The sequence below is a fragment of the Tupaia chinensis genome, unplaced genomic scaffold (genome assembly GCF_000334495.1).
Source record: "Tupaia chinensis unplaced genomic scaffold, TupChi_1.0 Scaffold000001_1, whole genome shotgun sequence".
In the NCBI taxonomy this organism is placed as follows: Eukaryota; Metazoa; Chordata; class Mammalia; order Scandentia; family Tupaiidae; genus Tupaia; species Tupaia belangeri.
Genome location: NW_006159427.1, coordinates 6,424,959 through 6,450,833, shown reverse-complemented (window position 1 = coordinate 6,450,833; position 25,875 = coordinate 6,424,959). Strand labels below are relative to the sequence as shown.

General features: G+C 45.2%; 1 pseudogene; it reads left to right on the top strand.

Moving 5' to 3' along the window:
* Positions 1–18,690: 18,690 nt before the first annotated feature.
* Positions 18,691–25,589, top strand: LOC102473024 (40S ribosomal protein S10 pseudogene; annotated as a pseudogene).
* The last annotated feature ends 286 nt before the right edge of the window (positions 25,590–25,875 follow it).

The window sequence follows — 25,875 nt, the reverse complement described above, 5'->3', positions numbered from 1 at the left end:
ATGAGTGAACTCATCATTGAAAGTAGTTAGATTATGTAGGAAATTGTGTGATCAATGCATTGTGGGTGGGAAGGGAATGGAGGACAATTGTGGACACTGGAGGTGGTGTGAGAGGAGGGTGGGAAGGGACAGAGGGTCAGAAAGAGGGGTGGAAATAATTCTAGAAACTAGAAATGGAAAATTTTTTGTAATATGCATGATTGAGTCACTATGCAGTGTTTACTGGATGGGAGATTGCATTTTGTGTGCTGTGATGATGCTTAGGGAAGGAATGTAAATTGAGTTACAAAAAAAAAAAGTTTTAGGAAAAAAAATATATCTATTCAATGATTGCAGTAGGATATGTAGCCCCAGCTAGGTGCTACTTTATAGGATGCGTAAAGTTAGACTTGTGTTCATGGAAATGTGTGTGTCACCTGTGTTTGCTATGAGGGTATTTGGATTGATTAGGGTCTTTGGTGATTCAACAAAATGTGGGGGGAAAACGGTATAGAAAGCAAACATAGATACCGGAGACAGTGTGGGAGGAGAGTGGGAGATGGCAGAGGGTAAGAGATAGGGAATCAAGGATAGGGGGAAAAAAGAAAAACATACAGAAAACAAGAAATGGAAGATCATCTGCTGACAATAACATGTTTGTTGATGTGCTTGATTGAGACAATATACAGTGTACTCTGGATGGAAAATCTCATTTTGTATGCTGTAATGATGTACAGTGAATGAATGCAAATAAATAAATTGAAAAAAAAAAAACCCTGCCTGTCTGATTTCACGTGGAGTAAATCATCGTTCACTGTGTTCTTCACCGAGTGCACGTCGTGGGTATTACGTCCTCAGTAGAGGGGCTGTATTTGAGAACCCTGGCAAGTTTGTGGACATCCAGAGAAGACAGAAAATATGAGAGAAATCAAGTACGTGAAGGCTTCACAGGATCGAGGGACTAAATCTATCCTATACAAGTTCAGAAAACAGAAGACAGTGGCTACACTCAAGTAAAGGGAAGTGTCTGAAAAGCCGACATTTTCTAAGAATTTACTGTATGCTAGACATCATGCTGATTGTATTTATCAATTCATTAAATGTTCCAAGAAAACCTGATGTATGGGACCAGCAGATGGAGTAATGGTTACATTGCTGGACTCCCATGTAGTTGACTGTGGTTCGAGTCCCAGGCCCAGTGGCTTAAAACTCACACTAGGGGTGGGTGTCTGTGTGCGTGCCCAAGATTCTGAGAGGAGAATGGAGGAGAAGGGATTGCGGCATGGTCAACTCCCATGGGGGTTGATTTCTTGCTTTCTGTCCCTCTGGTGAGTGCACATGCCTTATAACAAAAATCTCTCTTGAAACAAAAAAAAAAACCTAAAAATCTGATGTGTTACTAGAAGAAAAAAAAAAAAAAACCTAAAAATCTGATGTGTTACTAGAACTCCCATCTTACAGATAAGAAAAATGAAAAACGGAGAGCTTAAATAGCTTACCACAAGCAAGCCAAGAATGGTGTCGTCATTGTTTGAATGGAGACAGCTTGAGCCTAAAGTGCGTCTGGCTGAGTGGAGGCGCTTGTGACACTGAACTTGCAACTGAAGGAGGGTATTGAGGCTCCAGACGGCATGGAATTCAGAGGCTCCAGAGTACTTCTTTCCTTCAGAGAGCTCTTCTGAGCACCTTTCCAGCTCTGAGACTTTATAAATTTAAAAGTCTGAAAGAACATATTCCAAAGTGTTACAAGCACTTTTTATCTTTTCTTTTCTTTTTTTTTTTCGAGAGGTTTTTGCTATAAGGCGCATGCACTCGCCAGAAAGACAGAGAGAGACAGAGAGACAGAAAGTGAGAAATCACCCCCCGAGGGGGATGGCCACGCTGCAATCCCTTCTCCTCTTGGGATCTTGGGCATGCAAAGCACACACGCCCAGCGTGAGTTTAAGCCTCTGGGTCTGGGACTCAAACCACAGTTAATTACATGGGAGTCCAGCAACATAGCCATTATGCCATCTACTGGTTCCTCTTTTTCTTTTTCTATAGGGCATGTGTGCTCACCAGAGAGACAGAGAGAAAAAGAGAAAGAGGGAAAGTGAGAAATCACTCTCGGGGTGGGGGGGATGGCCTCACCAGGGTCCCTTCTCCCCTGCGCTCCCCTCAGGGTTTCTGGCGTGCATGCCCGTGCAGCTGGTGTGATTTTCGAGCTGCCACGTCTGAGACTCCACTGCACAGCCGGCCACATGGGATCCAGCACTTTATCCTCCTCTCCACCTGCTGGACTGATGGTATGTACACTTACATATGTGAGAATTAAGATTATAGAGTACTCTTGCGGTTTTTTTCATTGCTAGAGGGCACATGTTCTTTCCAGAGAGAGAGAGAGCAAGCCCACGTAATGGGACCTGGCAATAGTGCAATCCCTTCCTCTCCATTTCTCCATGCTGTCTGGATTTGGGGAACATACCTGTGCCTGGCGTGTTTTTCAAGTCACTGGGTCTGAGACGTCAACTATGGTCATTTCTCTTAACCACCAGTCATAGGGCTGGCCCGTTGTGCTCTCTTATTTCAGCTTCTCTGTACTTGGAGACGTGCGTACACCACCACCATAGAAAAACAGTGGAGCTATTTGCTCTTGAGGGCGGGAAAAGGCAAATACTGTGAACAATGGTGTCTATACAGTTCATAGGGCAAATGAAGTAAGTTTGACCCTCTTCTAGAAAAAAAACTTTCTTTTGAGAGATTTTTGCTATGGGGCATATGCATTCACCAGAGAGATAGAAAGAGAGAGAGAGAGAGAGAAAGTGAGAAATCACCCCAGGGGGGCTGGCCACCTTGTCTTCCATTTTCCTCTTGGGATTTTGGGCAGGTGCATACTCGTGCCCACTGTGAGTTTCAAACCTCCAGGTCTGGGACTCGAACCATGGTTGACTGTGTGAGAGTCCAGTGCCTTATACCACCTGCTGGTTTCTCTTCTAGAACTTTTAAAAACTAAACTTCCCAGGTTATGGGTCTTTTCATTAAAAAATGAATGATCTTAAATAATTTTCTCTTTACACTTATTTATTTTACCAAAAAAGGTACGACGTGGAACAAGCAGGGCTCCTGGTGTGTGATCTGAAAACGTTCTTCTGCTCTCTCCCCCTCCCGGCCACCACCTGAGTGTGAGCAGGTTATTTGAGGGTCCTGCAGAGCCCTCCCCACCGAAAAAGGCATCTCTCACCATCGTTCTCTAGGTTCAAAGTAAAATATCTCCCGAGTCTCTGAATCTGGGAGGACAGTTTCAGCCGCCTTCTGCTGAGACTCCTGGTCCCTCCGGCCACCTGCCCTGGGGAGAAGACCACCCCAGCCAGCCTCAGTCCCGCGCAGCCCACGCCAGGGCGACGGGAAACGCTCCCCTCACGTCGCCGCTAGAGGGCGCGCAGTCACTTCCCAGCACAACTCCTGCTGCAGGGCTTTCAGCCATTAGGTCGTTTCTGATTTCTTTATGAAGCACGTCAGACACCATCTGCACTGGACAGCAATCGAGCTGCCCATCTGGCGGGGAGAAGGCCACAGCTCACCAATCATACCCTCCAGGGAAATCTTGTTTAATCTCCAACTGCAAGTATCTTACATGCAAGGTGAGATCTAGGTTAAGATGAACGAAACTGGTTTTAAATATTTGCTTTGCAGATTGTTCTCCTTCTCCTCCTTCCCCTTCTTTTATCTTTCTCCTTCCTTTACCCGTCCCCTCCTCTCCCCCTCCTCCTACTCCTTCCTCTTCAGTTGCCAGAGGACGTAAGAGCTTGCCAAAGAGAGACAGAGAGACCAAGAGGAGAGGAAGAGAGTGCCCCCCAACAGCCCACGAGCCTAATCACGCTGCAATCCCTTCTCCATTCCTCCATCCTGCGAGGCCTGGGGGCTGCATGCACATGCTCTCAACGTGTTTTCCAGCAGCCGAGGCTGGGATTTGAACCTGTCAGACAGCTATGTGGGATCCAGTTCCCTTACTCACCAGGCAATACGGCTGGTCTTGCTCCGTAGATTCTGACTGAGTGACCTGGCCCCTCACTTCGGGAAGTGGGAGTAATCTGTATTGTTGGAGTCTCTTAGAAATAAGGCTGAGAGGGCCCGGTGGTAGGTGATTTGAGGTGCCCTTGGCTGAATCCAGGGCTCCCTACAGAAAACTGGTAGAGCAGCACTTGGGCATGTCCATGGGGGTATTTCCTGAGGAGACTGGCGTGGGAGCTGGTGGGCTGGCTGGGAAAGATCCACCCTCAGTGAGAGCAGGCACCAGCTGATCTGCTGGGGGCCAGGAGGACCCAGCTGGGACACACTCTTCTCCTGCCCTTGAACGTCAGAACTGCAGGCTCTCCTGCCTTCGGGGTCCACAACTTACCCAGGTTCTCGGACTTGGGTCTCAGGCTGAGAGCTGCACCATCGGCTTCCCTGCCTCCAAGGGCACCTACCTGCACCCCGTGGTCTCCAGCTGTCATAGGGCTTCTCAGCCTCCGTACTGGGTGAGCCATTCTCCCATAAGCCCCGTCGTGTATCTACAGCCCTGCCCCTCCTGGACAACCCTGACTAATGCAGGCGCCTCCTCACATCCTCCCGCAGGAAGACGCTCACACAGAATCATAGCAGTGTTTTCTCACTGGCCTTCTGGAAAGAGGAAAGGAAGGGGCGATGAGGGACAGAGGAACTTGAAATTTTTCTGAGCATCTATTATTAAGAATAACAAGTCCTGGGACCAGCAGTTAGCATAATGGCTATGTCGCTGGACTCCCATGTAGCTGACTGCGGTTCGCGTCCCGGACCCGGTAGCTTAAAACTCACGCCGGGCGCGTGTGCGTTCGTGCCCAAGATCCCGAGAGGAGAATGGAGGAGAAGGGATTGTGGCGTGGCCATCCCCCCTGGGGGGTGATTTCTCGCTTTCTGTCTCTCTGTCTCTGTTTGTCTGGAGAACAAATGCACCCTATAGCAAAAACCTCTCCAAAAGAAAAGAAAAAAAAAAAAAAGAACAACAAGTCCTAATTTGTTAACTTATTTTTATATATCGATTTTTCCAGAAGGCCTGTGTGCTGGTCAGAGAGACAGAAAGCACGCCTCGGTGGGGCATGGTCACATCACAATCCCTTCTCTTCCGTTCTCCATCCTGTCAGGATTTAGAGTACGCAAGCACACATACCCAATGTGTTTAGCAAACCACTGGGGCCAGCATTCAAACTGTGCAGGTGGCCCTGTGGGATCTGGCTCCCTTAACCATCAGGCCGTGGAGCCCTGCCCTACATTTTTTTTTTTTTAATATAGCAAGAAATAAATATATTTCCCAGATGCCTTTTCAGTGTCAGTGGAGATCATTGTATGACTCATCCCTAAGTTATTTATTTATTTATTTGGGAGGTTATTTTTGCTATAGGGTCCATGCACTTGCCAGAAAGACAGAGAGAGACAGAGAGACAGAAAGCGAGAAATCACCCCCCAGGGGGGATGGCCACGCTGCAATCCCTTCTCCTCCATTCGCCTCTCGGGATCTTGGGCATGCACGCACACACGCCTGGCGTGAGCTTAAGCCCCTGGGTGCAGGACTCGAATCATGGTTGACTACATGAGAGTCCAGCGACAGCCATTACGCCAACTGCTGGCCCCACCCCTAAGTTATTAATAAGGTGAAGTATATTAAAAATAGCTGCTGCTATGCCAGGCTTTTTGAAATATATATATATATATATTTGGAGTATAAGTATTCTGCACTTTACAGATCGAAAAACGGAAGCACATGCGAGTGGAGGACTTCGCACAAGGTTGCACAGACCGGAAGTGATGGCGTGCCGGCCCCGCTGGCTCCAACTGCCATGCTTTTTCTGCTGTGACTATACTTCTTTCATGGCTACATCGTGATCAGTGACCAACCTGTGTGCTGAACCAGTGGCTTATATTTTACAAATAAATAAGTAATGGACCAGAGTATCATTGCTGTGGTTTGAACAATCACTTCGGTCGATGATGGTGTTAAAAGATGGGGCCTTTGGGGGGGTGGTTAGGTTAAGGTCATGAGGTGGGGTCCCCGTGATTGAGCCCAGTAGGCGTATGAGAGAATGAGACAGACACGTGGACACAAACACATGGTCTGTGCCTGCTCTGTGTCACCAGGAGATGCCCTATGCCCTGTGGGATCCCTCTCAGATCTCCACCAGCATGGAGACCCTCGCTAAATGTGGCCCTTTGACCTTGGACTTCCAAGATCATTAAATAAACCTCTAGTCTTAAAAAAATGACCTAGTTTCAAGGCCAGCAGATGGCATAGCAGTTACATCGCTGGACTACTGCATGACTGACCACAGTTCGAGTCCCACAGCCAGCAGCTCGAAAATCACCCAGGGCTTGTTGTCTGTTGGCATGCCCCAAATCTTGGGAGCAGAATGGAGGAGAAGGGACTGTGGCATGGCCATACCCCCAGGGGGTGATTTCTCACTGTCTCTATCTCTCTCCAGTGAGTGCATGCACCCTAAGACAAAAACCTCTAAAAACAAAAGACCTTGTTTCAAATACTTAGTTTTGTTTTTGTTTTTAAGAGGTTTTTACCTTAGGGAGTGTGCGCTTGCCCGAGACAGAGGCAGTGAGAGGGAAAGTGAGAAATCACCCCCCAGGGAGAATGGCCACACTGCAATCCCTTCTCCTCCATTCTCCTCCTGGAATCTTGGGCATGCACACAAATGCACGCGCACACCCACCCTGCGTGATATTTAAGCCACCGGGTCCAGGACTCGAACCATGTTCGGCCATGTGGGAGTCCAGCGATGTAACCACTGTGCCATCTGCTGGCCCCCAAATATTTAGTTATTAAGCAACAGAAAAAGAACTAGAACAATTATTGAAAAGCTTTCCAGTTACAGAGGAAAAAGCTATGACTCTTCATCCCTTCTCTCTTATGGCCAGAGACCTGTCATGGGCTCTTCCAGTGTTTCTTGAGACCAGCAGTGTGAGAATACTGGGGAGACTGGTCACAGTTGTGGACTTCTGAACCCACGTCTGTGCAGGGTGAGCGTCCCTTATCTGACGTGCTTGGGACCAGAGGTGTCTTGAATTCCGGATTTTTTTAGATTTTAGAATACTTGCCTATGCTTGGTAGTGAGCTCTCTTGGGGCTATGATCAGATCCAAACACGAGATCCATTTCTGCCTCAGGCTTTTCTTATACACACAGGCTGGAGGTAACCTTGTGTGGTATTTCTGAGTTACAGCGTTCTGTGACTCATCACCACATGAGGTCCCATGTGGGATTTTTCACTTGGGGGAGGCAGGTTGGTACTCAAGGTTTTGGATTTTGGAGCTTTTTGGATTTCAGGTTTTCAGATTAGAGACACTCAGCCTGTATTACAATAGTTCCCAATTGTTGCTGTAACAAAATTACCACAGACTTAGTCACTTAAAACAGCACACTTCTAGGGCCAGCAGGTGGCATGGTGGTTAAGGTGCTGGACACTCCCACATTGCCAAATGCGGTTTGAGTCCTGGACCTGGTGGCTTGCTTTCTCACTTTCCCTCCCTCTTTCTGTTTCTCTCTATGGTCAAATTAGAATAAATGAATGAATGAATAAAATAAGATAAATAATTCTTCAAAAAATGGCTCTGTTGTTTATTTTACAGTTCTGGGGGTCAGACTGCTAAGACGGGTCAGGAAGGGGGTTCTCCTGGTGGCTAAGGCATCCAGTTCCTCGCCTCTTCCAGCTTCCAGAGGTTGTTGCGTTCCTTGACTGGAGATTGCATCACTCTGACCTCTGCTCCTGACCTTCCTGTCTCTGTCTTTCTTCTTTTTTTTTTTTTTAAGGAATTATTTTATTTAACTTTGTTTATTTATTTAATTTGATGAGAGAGAGAAAGTGAGAAAGCAAGCCACCAGGTCTGGGACTCGAACCATAGTTGGCCATGTGGAAGTCCAGCACCATAATTACCACTGCACCTGCCAGCCCTATGTCTCCATTGTTCACTGATAAGAATCTTCATGATTACAGTCTACTACCCCTCATAATATAGAATAATCTTTCATCTTAAAAATCCTTAGCTTAATCACATCTGTAAAGCGCGTTTGCCATGTAAGAAAACATATTCACAGGGGATGGCTCTGTGGTCTGGTGGTTAAGGGAGCCATATCCCTCATGGCTGAACACTAAGTTCAAGTCCTGGCCCCAGTGGTTTGAAAATACACCAGGCTCATATTTCTGTGTGCCCCAAATCCCAATAGAATGGAGATATGGAGGAGACAGGATTGTGATGTGCCCATTCACCATTGCGGTGGGTGCCTACTCTCTCTCTCTCTCTCTGTCTCTCACTCTCATTCTTAATCTTGGAGGGCAAGTGCCCTGTGGCAATTTTTTAAAAAAGAAAAGAAAATATATTCACAGGTTTTGGGGATTAGGACAAGGATGTTTCTGGGAGGCAACTGCTCGGCCTGCTATGATGACAGAGGGAATTCTTTTCAGGAATTCAATGTGGGGTCCAGGATCCTTCATATCCAGCAGAACCCATGAGGTTGTTTTGCTGAAATTTAAGAACCATTAATACATGACCACATGCCCTCTTCGAAAAAGCGAGCAGCCTAGGAGATTTAAAAACTTCCTCAAAAATCTATTCTAAATCTAAATTAAGTTATTTTCCTCTACTCGCGATAGCGTGCACGTGTGTATGTGAGAACACGAAAGAGAGAGAGTGAGGCCTGCCCTCCACAGAGGGTGGTCACCCCGTGACCCCCTCCTCCGTCCTCCAGCTGTTTGATCTTGGGTACTTCCTCATGTGCCTGGCACGTTCAGGCCAACTGGGCCAGGGATTTGAACTACAGTTGCCATGTGGAATCTGGCTTCTCTTGAGCAGTACACTACTTCTGCATCATGGAAACAGTCCTAAATTTATTCTGTCAACATCAATGACTAAAGAATTTAAAGTGCGCATTTTGCCCTAATGCAATGTTTTAACTTCACATTTTTGACAATATTTTAAAATCTTTTTTGGTTATCAACTCCCTAAGCATTTTACCCTTTCCTCTTATTAGAGACCCCTAGCACTTATTTTATTTTTTCCTTGCTGATATTTTTATAAGGGCTATCAAAGCCAGCCAGCTGACATGTGTGTGCTCGCGATCTGGGGCTGGCTGAGGCTGGGGGCTGATCGTGGCACTGGGACCTGTTGCGAGTGCTGCTTCTCTCTCTTTCTCTCTCTTTCTCTCTGTCTCTCTCTCTCCTGCTCATGGAAAAGGGAAATGAACAGATTTAAAAAAAAAAAAAAAAAAAAAAGGAGGGCCAGCAGATTGCATAATGGTTGCATTACTGGATTCCCACGTAGTTGACCACAGTGTGAGTCCAGATCTGGCAGCTTAAAAGGCACGTATGTGGAACTAGTGCTTCTAGGGAATAAGACAAATGAAGATTTTTTGCTGAGAATTCTCCCACCAGATCTCATTCTCAAGTTCCTTCATGTACTGAGTGTCTACGCAATGAACCGTACCCAAACATCTGAATACTATTAGGGTCAATATACTCCTCAATTCCCACTGAATCTGCCACACAAAGAGAGAAAATCAGAATGGCAAAAAGATCACCTTCTCCCACACACCTCTGAATACTCAGATTGAACATCAAACATGTAACCCATCAGATGACTAGAAATCACTGCAGAGGCACAAGAAATATGAAAAACCATGAAAAAACCTCTCCCCCAAGGGAAAAGAATAACTCCTCTTCATCCACAAACAGTACAATGGACCTCACAGAAATGTCTGATAAAGAATTTAGAATATTGGGACCAGCAGTTAGCTTAATGGCTATGTCACTCGACTCCCACGTAGTCAACTGCGGTTCGAGTCCCGGACCCGGCAGCTTAAACACACGCTGGGTGCGTATGCGTGCGTGCCCAAGATCCCAAGAGGAGAATGGAGGAGAGGGGATTGTGGTGTGGCCATCTCCCCTGGGGGGTGATTTCTCGCTTTCTGTCTCTCTGTCTCTGTCTGTCTGGCGTGAGCACATGCCCTATAGCAAAAACCTCTCAAAAAAAAAAAAAAGAATTTAGAATATTCATAGTGACAAAGCTAACAGAGATGCAAGAGAAGAGGGACAATGAACTCTAGAAGAGGCATGAGAAAAGAGCCAATGAGTTCCAGGAGGTGACGAAGTTCTTGCATGATCCAAAAGAGGAAATATACACCATTAAAAAGAACTAGATGGAACTGTTAAAGATGAAGGCTATAATACAGGAAGTCAAAATCTCCCTTGAAAGTATTAAAAATAGACTAGATCTTACAGAAAATCGAATCTCAGATGTAGAAGACAGAATCACTTGACTAAGAAAATCCACCACAAAGACTGAGAAAATAGCCCCTCCAAAATGAGAATAATATCCAAGAAATACTAGATACCATTAAACATCCAAACATCTGGATAATTGGTATCCCAGAAGGTGAAGAGACTAATAAGGGCATTGATAATTTACTCCATGAAATCCTAGAAGAAAATTTTCCAAACCTAGAAAGGCATTCAAAGGTCCAGGCCCAAGAAATACAAAGGACCCCAAATAGGATCAACCTAAGAAGATGTTCTCCAAGACACATTATAGCCAGACTGACCAAAACCACATACAAAGCTAGATACTAAGATTGGCAAGAGAGAAACGTCAAGTTACCTACAAAGGATATCCCATCAGGCTAACAGCAAACCTCTCATTAGAAACAACGTGAGCAAGGAAAGAATGGGAAAATATATTCAAAGTGTTGAGTGAAAAATAATTTCAATCAAGAATACTATACCTGGCAAGATTATGGGAAGAGAAGACAAGAATATTCTCAAATAAACAAAACCCCAAAGAATGTACTGACACCAGATCAGTTCTCTAAGAAGTTCTGAAGGGAGTGCTATACCAGGAAAACTAAAGTCAGACACACAGAAAATAAGAGCTCAAAAAACAACTAAGAAAATGGCCAGATTAATGGTAGGGACAAGTCCAGAGTTGAATGTTACCTTACAGAATTTAAACGGAAAGATCAGACCACAACAAAAGATAGATTAAGTACAGGAGACTGAACTAGTGAAATAGAATTGTATGACTTTTGACTGAAAACTTCCCTGATGGTCTATGCTTTGTTTTCCAGAGTTAAGGAGTTTTGTCTTCTCTTGAGTTGTGGACAGGTCCATGTACTTACTATTCAAACAGAATCATAACCTGTTTCCTGGCTTTAAGTCTTACGCAAATCTCTTAATGTTTTTTTTTAATTTTGATTTATGAAAGCTAAAACTGCCTTTCTTGAAATTTAAAAATATATGAAAATATACCTATTTAATGACCACAGTAAGCTATATAGCCTCAGCTAGGTGCTACTTTAAAGTATATTCATTCTACTCACAGAGTATCATGCCTAAAGTCAGACATGTGTTCACCGATATGTATATATCAGCTGAACTTGCTATTGAAAGTAGTTAGATTAACTAAGATATTTTGTGAATCAATAAAATTTGGAAGAAAAAAAAAATGGAAAGCAACTGCAGCTACCAGAGACAGTGTAGGAGGAGGGTGGGAAACAACAGAAGGTGAGAAATCCGGGGGACAGGGGAGGGAGATATATAAGAAACAAGAAATGGAAAATTATTTATTGATGATAACATGTATGATTAAGCCACTATACAGTATATTCTAGATGGGAAATCACATATTGTATGCTGTGATGATGTTCAGTGAATGAATGTTAAATAAATAAACAAATTTTTGAAAAAGGCACGTGTGCGTGTGTGTGCATGCCCTCCATCCCGAAAGGAGAATGGAGGAGAGGGGATTGTGGCGTGGCCACCCCCGCCCCCCACCAGGGATAACATCAATGTAATGCATGCACACTTTGATCTGCGAGGCACTGCTACATGCTTCTCAGCACCACACAATCAAAGTTAGCAGACAAAGCGGGACGTGACCAGACACAGAGGGGAGATCACATTTATTTTTTACTGAATAATTACTCCAGATATAACAGCTCTTTGCTTTAGATTTTTAAAAAAGAACTGTTTATTTAATTTTACTTATCATTCATCTATCATTTGTTTTAATTTGACCAGAGAGAGAAAGACACACGTACAGAGGGAAAGTGAGAAAGCAAGTGAGAAAGCAAGCCACCAGGTCTGGGACTCAAACTGTGGCTAGCCATGTGGGAGGATCCAGCACCTTAGCCACCATGCCACCTGCTGGCCCCTGTTTTAGAATTTTGTTTTGAAAATTTCTTTCATGAGAGAGTACGAGAGGGAAGCAGGCACCCCTGACAGGGTCTCACTAAACTGGGCTCTGTCTCCCTCCTCCAGCCCTTGAAAACCGGTGTTTCAGGTCAACCTGGGCTTAGAAACATGGTTTCCATCTGGCACCAGCATCGCAGAGGGGCGACCCACTGTCTGTGTCATCTGGCTGGGCCTTGTCTCAGAATTTAAGATTGGCCTCACAGAAACTAAAAAGAGAAAAGCCTAATTGAACAGAGCACCCTCCATGGGGACTACCCTAGCCTATTGCACTGTATCTGAGTTGGCAAAGAGACTGTGGATGACTCCTGGGGCCCGAGAGGGCGCATGCATGCATGCGTATGCTTGTGTGCATGTTAGCGTCCATGTACGAATGGAGTAAAGGCTTGCAGAAAACTTACCTAGTGCTTCCACATTAACAGAACTTCTCTTCTCTGCAAAAAGCTGAAAACATAATTCCAGGCAAATCTGGAAAATCTGTTTTTGTCTAAAACCTCATAGAGCACTTTCTCAAGGATTTATGATGTCTGAGAAATTTTATACTTTGAGACACCAAAAGCTAAGATAGACAGAAATGAGAAGGCGTGGTCAGAAAGAATTCTACCTCCATATACCATTCCACCTCTCGATTTGTTATTTAATATGGGCCTAGGAAGATACGGAGCAGAGACAAACCTATGTTTTTACCTGGCTATAGGATTTACAGGAAAGTAGCCTTTAAGAAAATAAATAAATAAATAAGTAAAGTGTATGATAAAGTTAAGGGGCTGGCAGAAAACAGGAGCAAGGACAGCACCTCATAGCTGTAGGCCCAGGGAGAGGCCTGCTGGGCGACCATGTCTGTTGGGGAGAAGGACCTTGGCTGGGAGAGTCTTAAGCATCTGGTTTCAAACCCATGAGAATTCACATACCAGCTAGGAAGCCGTGCTCCTTATTCTCTGCCTCTTGGTTGCTCACCTGTAAAATGGAATGATGACAATACCTTTTTTACAATGTTATTTATTTATTTTATTAATTATTAGTTATTATTTTTTAAGTTTGCTATAAAGCATGCATGTTCACCAGAGAGAGAGAGAGAGAGAGAGAGAGAGAGGGAAAGTGAGAAAGCAAGCTGCCAGGTCTGGGACTTGAACGACAGTCAGCCAAGTGAGAGTCCAGCAGCTTTCCCACCATGCCACCTGCTGCCCCATAATATATATGTCTTTAAATGTATTGATTTTTCACCTTCAATCGCTGTATCATTATTGCATGCCAAATGAATTTTCCCACTGTGAATACACTGCATACCGGTGCAGTCAAAGACATGCCCACATATATTATAACCAAGAGATTTCTTTCCATTTTGGGTTCCTTAAATGTTTTGCTTCTTTCTTCTTCCCCTTGGTTCCCTCCCCATCCCCTCCCTCATTTCCCACCCTCCTCCCCCACGGTCTCCAGTATCGTCATGGCTCGCCATGCTTTTATAGCTGCCAGTCATCCTGTTCCTGCTGTGGACATTCTGCATCTACTGAGTGCGGACATAAATGCATGTTGTTGATACTGCTCTTAGGAAGGCTAAATAAAACCTCAGTGTGCAGAAACCCCTAAGCATAGCAATGTCATCGCTCCATGTCTGTGGTGGATTGCTTCCAGGACCCCCCAAATCCACAGACGCTTGTGCAGCATTTGCAGATGAACTAAGCACCTCCTCCCACAGTCTTTGTTTTTCTTTTTTAAAAGTTAATTTATTTCTTCCACGAACAAGAGAAGTAGAGAAAGAGAGAGAGAGAAAACACCCCCAAGAGAGCCCTGATGCCTACATTCCTCCCAAGTCTCCGCCAGCCCCGGATCACGGGAGCACGCGTGTCGGATGTACTCAGCGGGGTCTCCAGGCACAAGCTGAGAACCTCACACTCAGGCCGGCCTCACAGAGCATCACATGTCCCTGTTGTGCCACCTTCCAGCCCCGACTCTGGCATACTTTAAATCATCTCTGGATTACTTATAACATCTAATACAGTGTGAACACCGTGTCACTAGCTGTTATTCCAGTTACTATTCAATTGTAAATTCAGTTTCTGCTTTCTGGAACTTTTTGGGATCCTTCCCCCCAAGTATTCTCAATCCATGGTTGGGGGTATTCATGAATGAGAACCCAAAGATACAGAGACCTGACTGTACAACTGTGGGGTAGCGCTTAGGACAGAGTAAGCGCTCAGTAATCAGGAGTCATCGTTGTTTGTCGGTTACGTGCCAGTGCCGCATAAGAGAAAAATAACTTGAGCCAGGATGTAACTGAGAGGTTTTCCAGCAGTCACGTCAGATGACGAAATAGGCCTGGCTTTGCGGCACAGAGGTAATGCGCGACTCAAGGCAAGCTGGGTCGCACACGGTAACCACAGTTTCGTTTTTTTCTCTAAGAATTATTAACTTGGGGCCAGCAGGTGGTGTGGTGGTTAGAGCGCTGGACATTCCCACATGGCCGTCCAAGGTTCAAGTCCTGTACCTGGTGGCTTGCTTTCTCACTTTCCTTCTCTCTGTGTGTCTGTCTTTCTCTGGTCAAATTAAGATAAATGAATGAATAAATAAAATTAAATAAATAATTCTTAAAAATATAAAAAAAGAATTCTTAAAAAAAGAATTACTAACTTAATTAAATTAAATTAATTAATTAGCATTACTATTTTTTAAATTTGCTATAGGGCATGTGTGCTCACCAAAGACAGAGAGAGTGAGAGGGAAGGTGACAAGGCCTGGGACTCGAACCATGTTGGCCATGTCCAGCGCCCCGACACCATGCCACCTGCTGGCCCCTCAACCGCAGTTGTAACCCCAGGCTTGATCAGCCTGAAGCAGCACTGGGCATGTGCAAGTGCCCAAAGTCTCCCAGGCTGGGGGACGGGAGGAAGAGGATGTGGCGTGAGCAGCCCCTGTGGGCGGTGCCCCTCCCTCTGGCACCCTTAAATGCACGTGCAAGCACTGTATCATGAATAACGAAAAAAGTCTATTAAATGGATACAATCAATTTAAATAATGTACTTTATTTTATTAGACATACAAAAATATTGGCAGTTCAATATATAATCAATATAAATAAGGTATTTGATGTTCTTTTCTTTCATACTAAGTCTTTGACATCCTATATTTTACAATTATGGCACATTCAATTTAGACTGGCCACCTTTTCAGACTGGCAACTTTTTAAAAGTATAAGCGCCCTTGGGATCAGCAGTTAGAGTAATGGCTATGTCGCTGAACTTCCATGTAGCCGACTGCGGTTCGAGTCCCTGACCAGGGGGCTTAAACTCATGCCGGGCGCGTGTGCGTGCGTGCCCAAGACCCTGAGAGGAGAATGGAGGAGAAGGGATTGCAGCGTGGCCATCCCCCGAGGGGTGACTTCTTGCTTTCTGTCTCTCTGTCTTTCTGATGAGCGCACACCGCCCTATGGCAAAAACCTCTCAAAAAAAAAAAAAAGTGTAAGCGCCCCCTGTGGCTAGCGGCTACTATATCAGACAGTGTTGGTCTAACACCTGCCCCTGAATTCCCTAGAATGACCCCTAACCACTGGAAACTCCTTTCGGCAATTATGCAGATGGATTCCAGGTGCAAAATCTCTTCTTGTCCAGAAGCTAATCCTGTTTTACAGAGGAGTAGCAGATGGAACAATGTGGACTATTAGGAGAGCAATTTGCTACAATTTGACTCATATTCCCCAAGTTCCACATCTCTTTCTCTGGAAACGAATGTCAGGGCAGCTAGGACTAGATTTGTTTTCAGAATTCTTCAAGAGGACTGTTACTGTTATTAGAGTATATTACTCGTTGGCTCGAATTTCTTTCTACTATTCAGAGGCCAGGTACCAAGAGAAGAAGCCTGTGTGGTACCTTTGTTTTGTTTCAGAGGTTTTTGTCATAGGGCGTGTGTACTCGCAGTAGAGATAGAGACAGGGAGGGATAAAGTGAGAAATCACCTGCCCTCGGGGCGGGAGGGCGGGTAGGAGGGGATGGCCACACTGCAACTCCTTCTACATTCTTCTGGGAGCTTGGGCACACACGTGCGTGGGCCCAGAGTGATTTTCAAGCCACTGGGTCTGGGACTCCAACTGCAGTCAGTCATGTGGGAGTCCAGCAGCATAACCACACCACCATCTGGTGGCCCCCTATGGTACCTTTTTTAAGTTTGTTATTTTATTTTATTATTTTTTTGAGAGGTTTTTGCGATAGGGCCGTGTGCGCTCGCCAGACAGAGAAGACAGAGAGACAGAAAGCGAGAAATCATCCCCCAGGGAGGATGACCACTCCGCAATCCCTTCTCCTCCGTTCTCCTCTCAGGATCTTGGGCATGCACGCACACGCACCCAGCATGAGTTTTAAGCCACCGGGTCCGGGACGCGAACCGCAGTCAACTACTTGGGAATTCAGCGACATAGCCATTACGCTAAACTGATGGTCCCTTAAGTTTGTTATTCATGTGGGAAGACCACCCAAGAAAGGACATTTTCCCTCTCCAATGTATTCCGCCCTTCCTTTGCCATGAATATTGATGAACCAGCAGGTGGCAGTCTAACACCTTATATAGAAAGTTCTAGCGTTGGCCCCACAGCAGAGTAGCTAAAAGTATCTCTTTGCTGAGAAAGGCAGTGGTCAGTGTTTGGTCTTTGTCTGGAGTTTATGAGGTAATTATAGGATTGTGGTGAAGACAGTGCAGTTAAAGCTGAGATGAATATTCTATGGGTCGTCTGAAAAGTCATGCTGTATTTCCTGTTTTCCTATGCAAAAATGCATCATGATTTCTCTGATGATTTATAGTATAAATCTCTCTTTTCTTGCTTCACATCTTTCATTTACTTTTTTAGCACAGAAGACTATTTGCATATTTTTAATCATAGAATCCAATACATTGGACTAATGTACATTTCCAGTTATGAACAAATATTTGTTGCTTTTTTCCTCTTTCTTCCACACCATTTGACAAACTTTGAAAAAAATGTTCGTCGTATGCAGTTGACTGTTACTGAAACTAAACTTTGTTGAGCAACATTCACATTAAGCGAGGTGTAGAATCCCATGGTGTGATCTACGGGTTCTTCATTTGCCATAATTAAATAACTTTGCTGGGGTGTACGACTTGATCTGTTTCCTGCTGCTGTAACAGAACGCTGTACACTGGGTCATTTATAAGCAATGGAAGTTTATTCGACTCACAGTTTTGGAGGCTGGGAAGTCCAAGAGCGTGGCCCTGGCACCTGAAGGGCCTTCTTACCGCATCCTAACATGGCAAAGTGTGTCACCGTGGTGAGAGAGCACGTGGACAGAGAGATCAGGCCGAACTTTCCCTTTTTATCAGCAGCCCACGCATGAGAAAATGAACTCACTTCCCCAAGTAATGGAATTAATTGGCTCATGAGGCCAGAGCTTCACCTCTTAAATGTCCCACCTTTTAATATCATCAAATGGCAATTATGTTTCAAAATGAGTTTTGGGTTTTTTTGTTTTTGTTTTTGTTTTTAGAGTGTTTTTGCTATAGGGCACTTGTGCTCACTAGAGAGAAATAGAAAGCTAGAAATCAACCCCAAGAAGGGATGGCCACACCATTCTTCTCTCAGGATGTTGGGCATGCACACACACGCACCTGGTATGAGTTTTAAAGCGCCGGTTCCAGGACTTCAACCATGGCTGTCGTCATGGGAGTCCAGCGATGTAACCATGCTGGTCCCTCAAAATGAGTTCTGACAAGGACAGTCAAACCATAGAAACTGCCATGGTGGTGCCGGGAGTAGGGGCTTTGCTGTGTGATGATGGAGACCACTCGGGAAGGCTCTGTGTTCATATCCTGGGGCCACCTGAACACTCCAGGTGCGCTCATGTGCACTCCCACGATGGCCGTCTGCAGGGCTGGGGCAGGGCCACAGCATGAAGTCCCTGCGGTTCAGGTCGCGCTGTCTCCAACACCCAGTGTCTTCAGGTGTGGACGGGGAGATTCACAGAGGGCCAGTTCTGTGAGCAGAGGACCCACTGAGAAGAGTGTTGTTAGTCCATGGTGGGAGACAAGAGAGCTGGGTGCGATCCCGCCAGGGTTGCACAGAGCCCCAAGCCATCACTTCTATCAGGGAAGCAGGAAAACTAGCAGGCAATGACCGGCAGGACGAGACCACAGCGCAGGTGTACAACTACTCCAGAAGGGAGTTGCCAATGCCCAACGGGCCTCACCCCAGGCTCCCTGACTCTCAGCACTGGCTGGCGAGGAAGGCTCTTGGACAGAGAGCGCTCAGGAGCCAGGCGGTCTGTCCAGGCAGGTGGACCCTGGCCACCAGGAAGGAATGCTGACCCACTCCAGAAGCTGGGCACAGGCTGTGGACTCACTTCTGTCAGGATTACCTTGGGGTGACCTGGATTCCGGGGGGGGGGGGGTCAAGGCCGGAGGAAAGCAAAAGGCAGCGCTAGAAAAGACCAAGGCAGAGGAGATGAAATGAGGCTGATAGGATCAGAGGGAGCATGTTGGAAGAAGATGGGAGAAAAGGCTGCCAGGAAGGTGAGCCCAGATGGCGGGCGAATTTAACACCAGGCTGAACGGTTCAAACTGAATTTCCCACGTTACAGGAAGATAGAAAACCTTCGAGTAGGGAAGCAAGATATAGATACAAACACACAGACACACACACATAAATCATCCTTGAAAAGCTCGCATGTGGAGGGGAGCAGGTGCTGGACTCCCACGTGGCCGAGTGAGGTTTGGATCTCAGACTTGGCTGCTTGAAAAAAATCACACAGGTGTGTGCGTGCGTGTGTGTGCGTGTTGGTGTGTCCAAAATCCCAGGAAGGGCAGAGGGAAGAGAAAGGATTGTAGTGGACCACCCCCCTGGGAGGTGATTTTTCACTTTCCCTCTCTCTGTCTCTCTCTGTCCCTCTCCAGTGAGAGCACACACCCTGTAGCAAAATCCTTAAAAAAAAAAAAAAAAGGAGTAATATTTGTCCTGGTCCTGTGTCCTCCCAACGATGAGTTATTCGGAGATTCCGGCGCCATTCGTAGTAGGACTTCTTCCCCTCTGAGACTTTGGATGATTCTACTTTTTCTTTTTTTTCCACCTGAACCTTATTTTGTCTACCCACTGGCTTCTCCATAGCCTCGAACAGTCTTATGTCCTCTTTCTAGCTAGAGCGCTGGTGTTCCAAGAGGGTGTTGCTTCTTTCTGGTCCTCTTCTATTATGGTTCCGCAGCTCCAGATCGAAGTTTCCGATATTTGTATCTCTAGTTCAGACTTGCACTGAGTTCCACACCTGTGAGGCCAACATTTCTATCTGTGTCTCCCCCAGGAAATCTCAAATTGGTCAGCCCCAATTAGAGTCATCATCTTTCTTCCTAAATCTTTATTTATTTAATTGTTTTAGAGATTTTTTGCTATAGGGCATGTGTGTTCACCAGAGAGACAGAGACAAGTGGGACAGATGGCACCCAGGACAGATGGCCTTGCCACAACCCCTTCTCCTCCATTCTCCTCTCTGGATTTTGGGCAAGTACGTGCGTGCCTGCATGACTTTCAAGCCACTGGGTCCAGGACTCCAACTACGGTCAACCACATTGGAGCCCAGAGCCCCAGCCACTAGGCCACCTGTGGCCCCTTCCTAAATCCGTAAGAGTTGCTCTCTTTTAGGCATATCCTCTAGGTCATGAATCCCTGCCAATTCCATCTCACGTGCACCCGTATTGCCCCATCCTTTCCCTCCCCATTACCACTGACGTGTCTCAGGTCTCTTTCACTTCTTCCCTAGGTTGTTTCAAAGGTGTTTTAAGATCACACTATCTCCAGTTTCACTCCAAGCCACCTCCCAAACTGCTGCCAGACCAACTGTCCCCAGATACGAACAAGATCATGTGACTGCCATAGGTAAGAGAGTAGCCTTCATTATTTACAGAGTGCAATCCAGTTTCCATCATCAGCATGCTTCAGGATACGGCCTGGACCTTCGAGTCTACTGTCCTTTTCCTCCACAGATTCTCTAAGTATCCATAGTTTCCTGCCAGACCCATCCTGCGGTTTCATGGCCCATCCCTTCATGTGCACACACATCCCTTCCACAGAGAATCCCTTCCCTCTCTTCCTTGCCGGGACCTAGTGCAAACATAACGTTCTCCTTGAGGCTTCTCTCACACACCCCTTCTCTGTTGCCAGACGTGCTAACAATCATACCTGAATCAAACTTAGCTTTTACTATTGCACGTAAACGACTGTGTTTCTATTATCTTTTGCATGTCTGCCTTCTGTAGGAAAATATGAGTTTTTAAAAAAATTACTTTATTTAACTTTACTTATTATTATTAGTTTTACTTTGATCAGAGAAAAACACAGACACAGAGAGAGAGAGACAGAGAGAGAAAGTGAGAAAGCAAGCTGCCAGGGCCAAGACTCGAACCATGTTCAGTCATGTGGGAGTCCAAGGTCTTTAACCAGCACACCACCTGCTGGCCCCAGGAAAGTATCAATTCTTTAACAATAGAAGCCATGACTTATTTACCAGTGGTTTCTAGTCGCATTACCCTCCACAAAACCCACCAGTGAAACAGTGTCCAATAAATGGATTAAAATGTGAAGGTAAATTACATTAAATATAAATATCAACTTATGTTAAGAGAGAGTGAGCTCATAGTATTCTCTGACAGATAACATACTTAAAATTCAAATATCCGGAAGAAGTGGCACTTTGAAATCTAGTCACAATTTTTTTTTAAAAAAAGTACTAGTCTGCCAGGTTTTAATAATTAGGATCAGACATTTCTCAATGTTACCGTTAAAGCCAGCAATTTGTAGAAAACACATTAGAAACACAGCAAATAATTTGGTATTCCAAATCATTATAGAGGCAGAAATGACTAAGATGACTAAACATTTGCTTTGACATGAAAGCTTTGACCTAGGAAAATAATAGTGCAGAATACTATGAGATACATAAAGTCAATAGGAAAGGAGGAAACAAGATCGTCAGTAATAGCAGTAATAATACACATCGCTTTGATGACTTATCGTGTATCTGGCCTTGTGCTGGACTGTACATGTCTTAGCTCATTCCCTCCTCTTGGTGATATCAGATATAAGTATTATTATTTATTCTATTTTACAGATGATGAACCTATGTCTTTGAAGGTTAATTAATTAATTATTCTATTTTATTGCCAAAGGGCACATGTACAAGAGAGCACAAGAAATCGCCTCCCAGTGGGGCCTGGTCACACTGCAATCCTTTTTCTTCCATTTCTCCATCCCTTCCCATTTGGGGCACTTATGGGCACATGCCTGGATTGTTTTTCAAGCTGCTGGGGTTGGGATTTGAACCTCAGTTGGACAAAGCCTGTTGGGATCAATGCATTTCAATCACTGAGGTCACATAGCCTAAGTAGCTGCCGGGCTCACAGCCTGGAAGGAAGCCCAGGCTCATCATCTCTACGGCCCTCACTCATGTTGACCACACCTCTCCAGTCCCTGAGCAACGGGAGGCCAGGAACCGTGTCAGAACCAAACTCCTTATGCATTGCAGTAGTCTGATAAGACTGAATTTTGTGATCACACTCTTGGGACCATGAGAACAACAGGTGGGATGGTGTTTTCCCTGTCAATCATCTACCACTAAATAGAGTTCAAGTCTATTTAGATGAACAGATGGCAGGCAATATGGGGGGAGGGTCTTCAAAAATTCATGGAAAATCACATTCTGAAAAAGCTATGCACAGATTCTAATTTTAGTTTTTGCACCCAAATAAACATGCTCTTTAACTTTGTTTTTCCATGAACTTTGGAGAGTCCCCTGGTAGATGGAGATAGAAGCAAATGTTTTCCCCTTTCTTGGGCTACAAAGTGGTTGATTTTTGTCTCCCTATAAAGGACGTGATACAATGGCTTTGGTGGGACTTCGTGAGCTGCCAGTGGCACATAGGTTTACACAAGGTCCCTGCCTGCTCAGAGAAGGGGTGAGAAGTGAGATTCATGCAGAGGTTGCACTTCATTCTCAGGGTCGTAGGCTCCTTCAGTAGTTACCCAAATCTGACCAAGATCTCAAGAAAAGCTATAATCTAATCCGACTCGTTCTGTGAACAGTATGAAGGAAATAGGAACGAGCCTGCAAAAGCTTAGAGCAAAGCGGAAGAGCAGGAAACAGCCAGCTTCTCCCAGGCCAGCGTGGAGCAGTGAGGGGAGTGAGCCAAGGGAGGCCCTGTGCCCAGCAGGCATGTCTCACGAGGGCTGATGGCAACTGAGCAGCCCTGCATCAAATGACAAAATTAAAAAAGAAAAAAAAAATTAAACCCTTATTACAATATTTTTTTGGGGGGGGGGAGAGGTTTTTGCCTTACACCCTTATTACTATTTTTTTTTGGGGGGGGGGAGAGGTTTTTGCTATAGGGCGCATGCGCTCGCCAGACAGACAGAGAGAGACAGAGAGATAGAAAGCGAGAAATCACCCCCCAGGCGGGATGGCCATGCCGCAATCCCTTCTCCTCCATTCTCCTCTTGGGATCTTGGGCACGCACGCACATGTGCCTGGCATGAGTTTTAAGTCGCCGGATCTGGGACGTGAACCACGGTCGACTACATGGGAGTCCAGCGATATAGCCATTACGCTAACTGCTGATTCCCACCCTTATTACTTTTTAAAAGTTGCATTCATTTATTTCTTTCATGAGCAAGTGAGAGAACCCCCAATAGAGTCTTGGCACTGGGATCCACCCCCTTTCTCAGCCAGCCCAGATCACAGGCACGTGTGTGCTTGGTGTACTCGGGGAAGTTTCCGGACACGGATCTCTTTCCCATGAGGGTCAACCTTGCAGAATGTTGTGTTTTACGACAGCATCACTATCTGGCCCCAGGATTTCATTCTTTTTAAAGCTATACCTTGTTATTTAGACTGTTTATTTGCTTATTTCTTTACGTAATTGTGATTATGCCAGGTATGCAATCTTATCAGTTTTATACATAACATGGTCATATCACCTAGCAAGGAGTTGTATATAACGGCTAAGAGCACAGACTCCAGAACCAGGCTGCCTGGGTTCACATCTGAACACCTTCCATTTACTAGCTGGATGACAGTCTCTCTGTGCCTCAGCCTTAGCTATAAAATGGTAATAATGACAATGGCAATAACCTCATGCAGTTGGTGTGAGGTTAAATGAGTTAACATACAGAAAGCCAGTAGCCTCTGGCATATAGTGATGATAATGTGTTGGGCATTTTACTAAGTTATTATAAACATGTGTGAGAAATTATGAAGACTTTCATCCAAAATGGAAAGTAAGGAAATTCATGAAGGACAGTGGCATTGACATTTATAGGAAAGAAGGGAGAATGATTTGGGAGATGGCAAGGAATATATGCACATTGAAATGTACCAAGTTGAAGTTACAGGCAAAGAGAACAGGGGAGATATCTGGGAGGGCTTGGAGGTTCTACAGACAAGCTCAGCAGAGAAGGAATAACCACATGTTAGGGGACACAGGGGGCATCTGCTCAGATGCAGCAGTTAGTACCCTAAGAATGAGATCACTAAAGGAAAGAAAAGTGCTGACCTCAAGACTTTGGAGAACACTCACATTGATTTATTTATTTTTAAAGAATTATTTTATTTAACTTTATTCATCATCATCTTTATTATTTATTTGAATTTGACCAGAGAGAAACAGAGGCAGAGAGAAGGAAAGTGAGAAAGCAAGCCTCCAGGCCTGGAGCTTGAACCATGGCCAGCTATGTGGGTGTCCAGTGCACTTAACCACCATGCCACCTGCTGGTCCCAGAACACTCACATTTAAATGATGTCAGGAGAGGCCAGCCCCATAGCCTAGTGGTTAAGGGAGCTGGATCCCATGTGGCTGACCGTGTTTTGAATCCTGGCCCCAGTGGCTTGAAAAACACATTGAGTACATGCAAATACACATGTACGTGTATGTCTGTGTGCATGCATGTCCAAAATCCCTACAAGCTGGAGAAATAGGGGCTGGCAGGTGGCACGGTGGTTAAGGGCGCTGGTTTCAGTCTCAGACCTGGAGGCTTGCTTTCTCACTTTCTCTCTCTCTCTAATGCTCTGTCTCTCTGTTCAAATTAAAATAAATGAATAAATAAAATTAAATAAAATAATTCTAAAAAAGTAAAATAAAAATGATGGGGAAATAGAGAAGTGGTTGCACTGTGACATGGTTCACTGGGGGGCACCTTCTCCTTCTCCTTCTCTCTCCATCTCTCTATTGCTCTCTGGCAAGTTCATACACCCTCTGGCAATCAAAAAAATTATATATGCATATACGCACGCACACACACACACATATATAAAGGCCTAATTATATATATTATGCATATATCCTTAAAAATGTCTTTAATCTCTCTCTATCTGTTTTGGCCCCTGTAAAAAAATGTGACAAAGACATGAATATTATCTACCTAATAGGCTTGTTATGAGGATTCGATGTATTACTATGCCTACATGTAGCTATTTTTATTCTAGATAATTAGATCAAGGTGTGACAGATAATCTGAGTAAAACTCAGTGACAGAGGCAGAAGAAAACCCATCTAGCAGTTGTTGACAGCAATCCAGGCAGCTGACACCCCGTGCCAGGGAGACTCAGTGCCTGCCTTACTTTTCTTCATTTACCTTATCACCACCAGATGATGTATTTATGCAGTATATCATATGTACTTATGCATTGTGTGGATATAGTGTGTATTACATATGTGCGTGATACAGTCCTAAGTATCCGCTTTCTACCACAAAAATGTTAGCAGAGGACAGAAATTCTAGTCTTTTTTGCTCATGACTGACACAATAATTTAAAAAATAAGTAACTAATTAGAAATGCATCAATTATAGGGGCCAGAAGATGGTATAGCGGCTTAAAACTCACGCTTTCCAGCCTCAGCCCTGGCCCCTGTGGCCACTGCGGTGTTGATGCTTGAGAAGAACTGGGTTGCCATTTATGAACTCCTTTTTAAAAAGGGAGCGATGGTGACCAAAAAGGACGTCGGTACACCCAGCACCTGGAGCTGGCTGACAAGAACCTGCTCAACCTTCACGTCATGAAGGCCATGCAGTCTCTGAAGTCTCTAGTCTACATGAAGGAGCAGTTTTCCAGGAGACATTTCTACTGGTACCTTACCAATGAGGGGATCCAGAATCTCTGCGATTACCTCCACCTGCCCCCCGAGATCGTGCCTGCCACCCTGCGCCAAAATCATCCTGAGGCTGGCAGGCCCAGACCCAAAGGTCTGCAGGGTGAGCGAGGCGGAGCTGACAGGGACACCTACAGACCATGCTGTGCCCCCTGGTGCGGACAAGAAGCTGAGGCTGGGGCCAGTCAGCAACCGCATTTCAGTTCAAACGCAGGTCAGTCGTGGACGTGGCCAGCCACCTCAGTAAAGCTGGAGGAGATTATTTTGTGTTGAATAAACTTGTAGCCAGAAAAACCTGAACAAACAAAAAAACTCATGCCAGGCGCATGTGTGTGGGGTCCCAAGACCCTGAGAGGAGAATGGAAGAGAAGGAATTGTGGAGTAGCCATTCCCTCAGTGGGGTAATTTCTTGCTTTGTCTCTTTGATGAGCTCACGTGCCCCATAGCAAAAATCTCTCTCTAAAAAAACTGCATCAAGCCAGCAGGTGGCGTGGTGGTTAAGGCGCTGGACACTCCCACATGGCTGACCAGTT